Raw genomic sequence first — 10,636 nt, forward strand, 5'->3', positions numbered from 1 at the left:
TGGTTCGTTTAAAAGAAAAATATCATGCTCACAAGCGCCCACTGCTGGCCAATTTAGCTCCACAGGTAAAGTATTCGGAATCAACCATCATGAGACTCCCTGCAATTTTAGTAGAAAGTAAGAGCGTGAAAAGACAGAAAGCTGGTACATTTAGCGGCAGTGAATGCACAAGCAGAGCGACAAAAAAATCCATTTGGATTATGACTCCATACATAAAACCCATTTTCATTTTTCACAGCCGCAGTTGGAATAACAAATAGATAGCAGTTATTAGGTACACTTGAAAATGGCGGTGTACCTAATGGAGTGTCCAAGTGACGTCACAGATCAAACAGCCAATCAGAAAGTGGGGGTGAGGGCGGGTGTGGCACTTTTCACTTAAACCAGGGGTGCCGTACCTCCAATCCTCGAAGGGCCGCGTTCCAACATGTTTTCCAAGGGACCCTCGTTAAGCGCACCTGCGTGAAAACTTTTAGCTTCTTTCACGTTCTGCAGGAGCTAAAACTTTTCACGCAGGTGCACTTAACGAGGGAATCACACAGACACTCCATTAGGTACACCGCCCTTTTCAAGTGTACCTAATAACAGGCCACTTTATTAGGGAAATATCATGGTCAAAGGTCACAGGTGTCAAGGTCTAGTCCTCGGGGCCACGTTCCAACATGTTTTCCAAGTGACCCCTCGTTAAGCGCACCTGCGTGAAAAGTTTTAGCAACTTTCACGTTCTGCAAGAGCTAAAACTTTTCACGCAGGTGCACTTAACGAGGGAATCACACAGACACTCTATTAGGTACACCGCCTTTTTCAAGTGTACCTAATAACAGGCCACTTTATTAGGGAAATATCATGGTTAGAGGTCACAGGTGTCAAGGTCTAGTCCTCGGGGCCACGTTCCAACATGTTTTCCAAGTGACCCCTCGTTAAGCGCACCTGCGTGAAAAGTTTTAGCAACTTTCACGTTCTGCAAGAGCTAAAACTTTTCACGCAGGTGCACTTAATGAGGGAATCACACAGACACTCCATTAGGTACACCGCCATTTTCAAGTGTACCTAATAACAGGCCACTTTATTAGGGAAATATCATGGTCAAAGGTCACAGGTGTCGAGCTCTAGTCCTCGGGGCGGCGTTCCAATTTGTTTTCCTCGTTAAACACAACCGATTCTAAAGATTTTCACTCAACTGGAATGCACATCACTAGTACAAAACAGTGCCAGTGATTGTAGGCTGCTGGTTGAAATAGCCGACTGGTTAGTAACTTGGACTCTTGCTTGGTATGAACTTGGTTCGATTCCAGGTGTGAGAATATACCTGGATGTGCTTGTGTTGTGCAATCAACCCTTTATTTATTTCTTCTTTTTTTTTTTTTTACAATCCCTTGGCACTCAGTGTAAGGGGTTGAAATGGGGCTCCGCTGCTGCTCACGATCATTGGGATTTAAATTTATAAAATCAAGATTACCCAAAGAGAAGCATAATCTCCCTGTTTTTGCACAACAGCGCAATAAAGTTCAATAAAGTTAGCCGCTAGCTTGGATAAAACGTGCATAAGTGCTTCTTTCTTTCCTTGGCAAATCCTAAATCGACATTCTGGCTTGCATAGTTCACGCCAGGAGGGAGACGCAACACAACCTACTGGTTGAAGTCAAATGAACTGAAAACCCCCAAAACGAACCACTCTCGTTCACTGAAAATAGTGGTTCTTTTGAATGAATCGTTCACTCACGAGCCAACATTACCTTACAATGCTTTCCAAATGAATTATCATTTGGGGAATACCAAGAGCGTTCTGGTTTATTCCTTGCTGTCGCAGTTCTAAATGTCGACTTAAAACTATTGGAGCCCTGAGGACATGCTAACCACTCATCCAGTGTGTTGCCCATAATATTTGTTTTTTTTTTGGTTCATTTGTAGAGAAACTGTTTACTGCAAACGAAAAGTGCTCTTAAACGGTGACACGATGTCAACACGACTATTCTTGCTCACAATTCCTTCTTGCACCCTCTTCTCCATCCTTGGTATGTCCACCCACGCTGTTTTCTCACTCTTCACACCAGCACCATCTCTTCCTTCATCTTTTCCAGCTGCCATTTTTCCTCTTCTCTCAGCGCTTCGAGTCTCCTTCCTCCTCTTCCAGAACCATCAAATGAAGATTAAAGAGCCTTCACTCACTCTCTCACCCACATATACACACACTGAGAAGCACACACTCACACATACGCTCCCTCAGGAAAGCTCCACACAATTATGTCTAGAATGGGATTCATTCTCAGCCTTCAACAACTCATTAAGCGCATATTGCAAATTGTATGTTTCAGCAGAAAGCATTGATGAGGAACACTGGCAGCGGCGAGCTTCTGGGGAGGCCAGAATGATTCTCAGGCGTGCTACCACTTCATTTGCATTTCACATATACATTGAATGTATTTTCAGTGTACTGGCAAATGGCGTGGCGATGGGGGTGAGGTGCATATAACCAACACAGTGACCGACAGGTCGAATATTCCCGAACTATTTTATATGCTATCGGCATTGCGGTAAAAAAAAAAAAAAAGATAGACACACGCACGCATAATTTATGCAGTTAGCGGCAACACTAGTTTGCTAGTCAAATCATACAATGTCAAGCTTGGGTAATTTGGCATTACACACTGAATATACATCCAGCATAGTTGTGCTAACATAATAGAGTTAACTTTTGATTGACACCCTCATCTATCATTTTAACAATCGACACTATTGCGTTAAATGCAAAAGCGAGATGTTAGTTTCACCTGGCATTTATGCGCTTATTACAAGCCCCGTCGGAATATACAGTACATTTGACACTATGAATAAAAATGCAATTTTAGGTCATGCTTGGTTTGCTAGGCACACTAGCATCTACGTTTTGAGTGAATCTTACAAAATAACTATTTGATTATTCTTATTGCCATTTTTATTTCCCTCCCCCCCTAACTCTGCAAATTTTGGTGGTTTTGATGGAAAAAAAATCCTGGGACATTTGTATTAATAATTCCACCCTCAATATTAGTTCTCTCATCAACATGGTTTTTTTTTGGCAACAGACCCACAAAAAAAATGGAGAAAAAAATCCCACAAAAAACAGGAAAGAATGTTGCTAATTTGGTTTCAAGTGGTCATTTCGCAGTATTTGAAAATTTTGGTTTTAAGCCCTAAAATATGGCCCACAGCTTTTATTTTGGCTCCTGGTAGTGAACCAAAGTCTATAAACTAGTATGTTAAATATTATGTGTGGGAGGGGTTAAACTACATAAAACCTTTTTTTTTTAAATTATATATATATTTTTAAATCTGGTCTCTATATCACCGATTGCGTGTGGATCTGGAACGTATCCTCCATGATAAAGGACTGGTTCTGTTTGGCTATTTCCAGCCATCCTGCTAGAGATTTTGTCTGATTGTTAGCAACCATTTATACAAGCCTGATGGGCGACATGAAATACGAAAAATGTGAGCTTTCATCATGGCGGCGACGTTTGATGACTCGCCATAAAACACGAAAACTCCAATAAGCGGCTCGGCAAACGTCTCGCGTGTGATGAAAGTCTCGCCCCGAGGAGATTCATAGATGCTCCCACTATGCCCAGAAATGTATGTATGTAATAACTCCACTCCTGATACTTGATTTCCTTCAAATACTACAAGTGAGGGATAACGAAAAAAATTACGATTCCTTATCTTTTGGTTTGTATTTATTGTCGGGCTTATTAATGTGCTGGAAAGAAACAGTAAGTGTGTGTTTGTTGCAACCACACACACTCTTACATGACGCAGAATGAGTCAGAGTCTAAAATTAGCATCTCCTTTCCAAGGACTGATTTAATTGAAGATGTTGCATGGGATAGGTTAACAGCATAGTTAGCTCAGCTTGATGGAGCACAAAGAGGGAGAGAACATTCTTTCGGCAGCAGGTCAAACGATGAATGTTGCTCAGTTCCGAGGAGACCGACACTTAAGAGTCGCCATTACTGCAACACCCACCCGGTCGGTGTGTGTTCTCAACTTGAAGTAAAAAAAAAAATAAAATCTAATAAAATATACAAATATCATTGCAGTCAAACGTTATGGTGTTGATTTGAATGTTATGTTTCACTATCTTTGTTGCTTTGGCATTAAACTGAAGAAAAAAAAAAAAAAACCCACAAGATGTTTATTGTTTAAATCATTTTCTAGCATACTAAGCATTGTCAGTGCAAAGAAGTCCAGAAGATTGAAAAAAAAAAAAGTTTTGAATTGATTGGCCGGTTGGTGTTGTGCTATGCTATGTATCAGGAGATGCTAGGAGCTGGTTGAGCGGACAGAAGACGCTAGCTGAAACTACCGTAATTTTCGGACTATAAGTCACGTTTTTTTTCATAGTTTGGGTGCGGGGGCGACTTATACTCAGGAGCGACTTACATACATATATATGTTTTTTTTTTCACTTTTTTGGGCATTTTATGGCTGGTGCGACTTATACTCCGGTGCGACTTATAGTCCGAAAATTACGGTAGCTAGTAATTAGTTTCTGTAGTGACGCGTAGTAGCAATGCAAGGAGTAAGTTTCCAGAACTAAATGTTTAAAGGTAGCCAATTGGAGACCGTCATGGCAGATGACAATTAGCATTTAGCTTCGATAAGCCTGTATCGTAGCAAAATTGGATTTGCTGCAATTCCCATAAAATAGAGTCTCATTATGCTAAAGGGTTACTTAAAACAAAATTTGAGTCTTGCCAGCAATAATGGAAAATTGATGATTGGAAGGACTTCAGGGGCACTGTACCTTGGTGATGATCATTTTTTCCGGTGCATAATTGAAGCACAAATCCATCTAAACAGTAGGAGTGATCAATTTTGCCAATATGCTGGTGAGGAAGAAAAGGAGGTAAAGTGGGTCAGGCAGGAGCTTCAGTGGGGGTTAGGATGAAGGGATGTCTCGGCCTGTAGAAATATTATTGATGCAGCCCTCGAAGAATCCCCCCCCCCCTCACCCTTTTGACCAGCAATTACACCTCTCCAAATGATGATCCATACCAGCAGAGTAGGCTTGACCGCGGATTGGGGATGGATTGAACTCTGTCTCCTCCTCTCCCATCTCTTTCTCCCGCACCGGCCGTCTCTCGCCCCCGTGTTCGCCGATGGAGACGGATGGCACGGGGCCACTGGCCTCGGCCCCTGCAGATTGATTATTGATCAGCGGGACAGTGATGGATTGAGGGCTGAAGAGGGCTGTGGGTGGAGGCAGAGGAGCAGAAGTGAGAGGATTTCAAGGAATTGATGTTGTAAAAGTGGGCTTGAATGATGACACTGTGGCGACAGAAGGTGGGCGCCGCTAAACTGTCACCTCAAGAGGGAGCTATTGACCTAAGCTCTACAATTAGAGCCAAGTCCTTTGGCATTTCCTACTTGTGGTAAAAACACATTTTACACATATATTTGATATAAGAAATATGATCAATGAATAGATTTCATTTCGTTCCGACTGTAAACAGTTGAAGTAGGTGTCACTGTCTGAAAAGTCCTTTTATTGTTGTCTGCTTATCAGCGGTGAGGTATTTGTGAGGTACACGTTTGCTGATGTGTATTTTGTGTTGAATGAAGCTGCCAGGGAAGATGGCTATCTACCGTTCGGCAATATCAGCTAGGCCTCGGAGAATCACTGCTTTTCTGCAGCCAAGAGGTTAAACTGCAATCTCCACACTTTTTTTCTTTTTAATTTTATTTTGGAGCCCACTCTACTTTGTTTGTTGTTTTTACTGCTCATCTTCTTTGTGTGTGTGTGTTTACTCCCTTTGCACTCCAATGCGTGAATATCAGCGCGCATGATAAAGGAACAGAAGGAGCCCGTTGGCTGCTATGCATGAGTGTGCTGGAAGCAGATACTGCAGGAAATAAATGACATGCAGGCGGCTTCCCAGCACAGAGCGTACGCTGGGCGCCATCCCTGCCTGTGTGTCCTACCAAAGTCATTAGTTAGCCATAATGATTGTGATTCTGCTTTTCAGTTAATTATCATCAACAATTTGTTATGAAGACGCCGTGAGTTCATTTCAACTCCCCTCTCGGGATGCTTCCGTATGTTGCCAGATATACAGTATAATTGACATACCTCAACCCCCCCAGGCAGAGTGGGGGTTAGTGTCCCAAAGGGGAGGGGAGGGTGGGGGGTAAGGCATCCTCGGTGGATCTCAAAGAGTGGGAGGTCGGAAATTCTGTAAAGTTTGCTGTTGCACAAGTTAGTAACAACCTAAAAATACTGAACGATACAAAAGTAGTGATTATTTTTTTAAGTGGAAATTGAAAATTAGGTCATTCAGAGGTATTTTATGTTTAAATGATTTTCTACGTTTGCCATTTTTTTTGTTGCTTTTTTTTTTTGCAAGGAATGTTAGCATGTTAAAATTCACATTGTGTTTTCTTTTATTGGTCAAACTTTCAAAAATGCATTAAAATATATATAAAAAAATTATGAGCCAGGAAAAATAATAAGGACATTTTTAAATGCGTGTCAAAAATATTTTTAGGGACACAAAACCATCTGTGATTAAAATTTGCTTGAGCACTGTAATTATTCAATGCAAATGCCCCATACAACTAGCTCAACTAGCTTTTGACTCCTTGCAATTCCATCCCTTAAAACAATTAACAAGACATGCTTCCATGAGTAGCATGACATCCTACACATGACCAATTTATCATTGCCACCCAATAAAATGCAACCACACATTAACATTTGTGAAGTATTTTCACCAGGGCAGGCACATCAATGAAGATGCATAAACATACAAATATATGCAGACAAATAAGTTTGCCGGCCGACAGAGAAAAAGTTCCCCAAGCCTCTGATCACAGCTGGGGGTGTGTGTTGCTTCTCACCGCACTCCATGATGGATGGAGGGAAATTGTGCAAATTAGCTCAAGAGAAGAAGAGGATGAGCAGAATAGAAGTACAAAGTAAGCGTGAAACATGCTCAAGGTCTCCTGATCTTTCAAAGAGGGCGGCCAGCTGGGTGTTGACTTAGCTTACACACATACGTGCACACTTTGAAAATTGCTGCAGACTTTTTCTTTTTAAAGAAATGGCGGGCTCATTTGAATCAAAGGTAATGCAGGAATACAGTAAAGTCGTCTCCATTGCAGGTTCAATGTTTGGTGCTTCCATTATTTAGCAGATTTTATCTCTATGGTTAAGTATTTTGGTGGAACGTTTGATGCTCCACTTTCCAAGGGGGGGAGGGGGTCAACTGGAAATGTTCGTGTGTCATCCTATTATCATGGGACGCCAAGCCCTAAACAATTGCAGTGAAGACATTTTATCACGGAGACAAGTCGTTCTGACTTTGTTTGGTTATTTGCTCGAAAAGGCCTGTGTGAGCCACAGTCAGCATTTTTTTCAAATTTTCGAGTCCAAGCACAAACCAGTTTGCGGATGTTTTTAATCATAGGTCACCGTGAAAGGACACATGAAAACTGTCGTCCGTTAGCATTCATAAATTCCCACAACATTCTGCGAGGTATCTGCACCTTCAAGGAAGCCAGATTGAAGACTTTTTAAAAGATCTTTTTAAAGCCACATCCATCAAATTTATCATCCGTTACGAGTGGGTGATGTGGGCTCAAGCCAGCTATCCATTTTCTTTACTGCTGATTCCTTTTTCTGGTCGAGTTTTGGAAAAAGGCTTTGGACTGGACACTCAGTCAAACTTCTAAATTCTATTCTATTCTATTCTATTCTATTCTATTCTATTCTATTCTATTCTATTCTATTCTATTCTATTCTATTCTATCCTATCCTATTCTATTCTATTCTATTCTATTCTATTCTATTCTATTCTATTCTATTCTATTCTATTCTATTGACCAAAATCAACATTATCTTAAAATATATATATATATATATTTTGGTTATTTTTCCAACTAGTTTTGACTTGATAGCTTAGCATAAACATATTAAGTTATTCAGTTGAACCCCAAAAATGTCTTTCCGCTCAGTTCACTTTTCCCTGAGGGTAAAACACAAAACTCTAATTACCAAACAATTTACATCACTAAGATGACAAAGAATACCAAAAAGACCTTTATTTTTAAGATCTGCCGTATTTTCAAATTGGTGGATTAAGAAATCCCAATGGAAGACTTTGGAAGAATCCACAGGCACCATGCTGTGTATACGTGCTGTTAGTTTGTAATGTGGAAAATGGAGTGCAGTGGAGGGTTGTAGCCTCCAGTGTCAGGGAATATTAAAAGCATCTTATAAAGAACCTTGGTTTATGCAACACAGTAAAAAAAAATAAAAATAAAAGTGAGATACCATGTGTCAAGTGCTGTCTGGTGCTACAGAAAATAGGTGGAGGGGGGTAAATATCTATAGAAAGCATTCCAGGAGATCAAATTTTACATACAACTGCTGTTGTTGATACATCTCCTTTAAGTCCTTTGCAGGCGTTTGAAAAAACTACGCTGTAGGGCTGCTGTGTTGGAACGTGTTTGTGTGTACAGGCACAAGTTTTTACTTTTTGACGCGCACGATGGTAGGAAATGGGGAGGAACTCTCAGGAATACAAATTCAGATCGTTTTTATCTTATGTGTGCATCCATTTGTCGGAGCAAAACAGGATTATGTAGCAACTTTATTTTCTTATGAACTATGTACATTTGTATTGTTCATAATTCTGTTAGACCTCAGAAAAAGTAGGTATTATTATTATTATTAAATATGATTACTTTTTATTATTATGATTATTATTATTTTGTTTCTTTTGGATTCAGATTTTCAGTTTAGATTCAGAGCATAACGAAATAAATCCTGAGTGAGGTGGATTAAATAAGTAGTGGATGCGACAAAAAAATGCTAACATGCCTGTTAGCTTGGGACGCGGCTAAGAGGGGTTGAATGGAAGGTGACCGCCCTTTATGAGATGCTTGATTTTGTCAAAGAGAAAAGCAATCAAGAGCTTTCCAAGAGACTCGAAGGGGTAAAACTGAATTAGGAATAATGTATATAACGGATTTCCTAATGCTATGCTGTTTAATACGGGTTAAATCCTCCAACTTCTCGTAAAAACTTCAACAATTTCGCAGTCCAGTAATCTTCCAATTTTAATAACCTTAAGCTTCTCTAGCTCCATAAATCTGACGTTGGAACGCCTTCCCTTCCCAACCTCTCCCGCCCCACTGCCTCCCCCTTATTCCGAGCCCTGCGCATTTTATCTCCATAATAGCACAAAGCGGCGCAAGCTGCCTCCGTGGGCGAGATAAGGGAAATTCCTGCCCGTATTTTAATAGCTTCGCTCAGCTATCTGTTCCTAGCAACTCAGGAGCTGCCAGCCAGCGTGCTCACCTTGGACGCAGAACCCGCAGGAGATTCCTACAGAAATGCGTGACTGAGATGTGAGAGCATGTGGATGTGTGTGTGACGCTCTATGGGCATTTTGGTAGCTCAGTTTGTGTTGGAATGTCTACTAGTTGTGTGAGTGTGTAAATAAATTCGTACCTACAGAATGTATATAGTCGGTTTTCCAGATGGTAGGATAACAGGCGGGTTATTTAACCGCTTAACAATTCCTCAGGCAGCCATAAGGAGATCTGTTAAAGCTGCATACCTCCTGAGAATAGTCGAGGAAGACAAACTAGGAAGACACCATTCATCAACGGCAATCAATACATATATAGCGGGCATCAGGACAGAAGATTAGTAAGTGTCAAAGCCACCGGTGGGATGGGACAAAGACTAACTGAGGGCAAAAACAGGCCTTCCAAGTCAAGTAGGACCTCATGAGTGTCAAGATCTTCAATCAAAAGTGGCTTCAGTGTGAATACTTGCAGCATGCATGCGGAACAACCAATCACAACTCACAAGTTTTCTAAAGCTGAGCCGTGATTGGCTGTGAGTGACCCGCCCTGGCAACTGTGATGTCATTTTCAGTCGACAGCAAAAGGCAAAATGGCCGCCCCCTGAGATGGATAAAGATAAGGGAATTTTGCTGCTTAACTCATATTCCACATCACCGATACGAATCAGAATGACGTTTTTAGACTAGCGGGGGCACATGCAACATTATTATTATTAAGACTAAGACAAAAAAATGGGGTTGACTTCCCCTTTAAGGATTTTGGATCGTAACTACTGAACAGGTTTAACATATACAATATACAATTGTCCGCCCTGAGTGTTTTCTGTGCAGATTGGGTTGGAAAAAATCATTATCATCACATCAAGAACATCATCATTAGTCAAGATTATACAGTATTTTAGACACACTTGAAAATCGTGTTTTGTTATTTTAGTGGTGGGCAAATAATCAAATTCAGCCTATCAACATCATGTTTAAACAAAGAAAAAGTAAGACTCCCCTGGTTTTATATACTATTTGAATTTATCTCCCAAATATAAACTGAAAACAGCGTGTAGCACAAAATACTTCAGAAGCAAGCCAAATGTTACCAGTTGTAAGATGGTTCTGTCCTTGAGGCAACAGCTAATTATGCAAGCATTGCCTGGGGCTCCCTTCAGGTGAGCGTTGCTATGGAAGAGGATGGTGGAGTTTTTCTGGAATACACTTCAGCATAAACAAAAGCTTGTGAAAATGCAAAGCATAATGACCATCTGAAGCGGGGGTGTCAAACTCATTTTTTT

This window comes from Syngnathus typhle, linkage group LG14 (genome assembly GCF_033458585.1).
Source record: "Syngnathus typhle isolate RoL2023-S1 ecotype Sweden linkage group LG14, RoL_Styp_1.0, whole genome shotgun sequence".
Taxonomy (NCBI): domain Eukaryota; kingdom Metazoa; phylum Chordata; class Actinopteri; order Syngnathiformes; family Syngnathidae; genus Syngnathus; species Syngnathus typhle.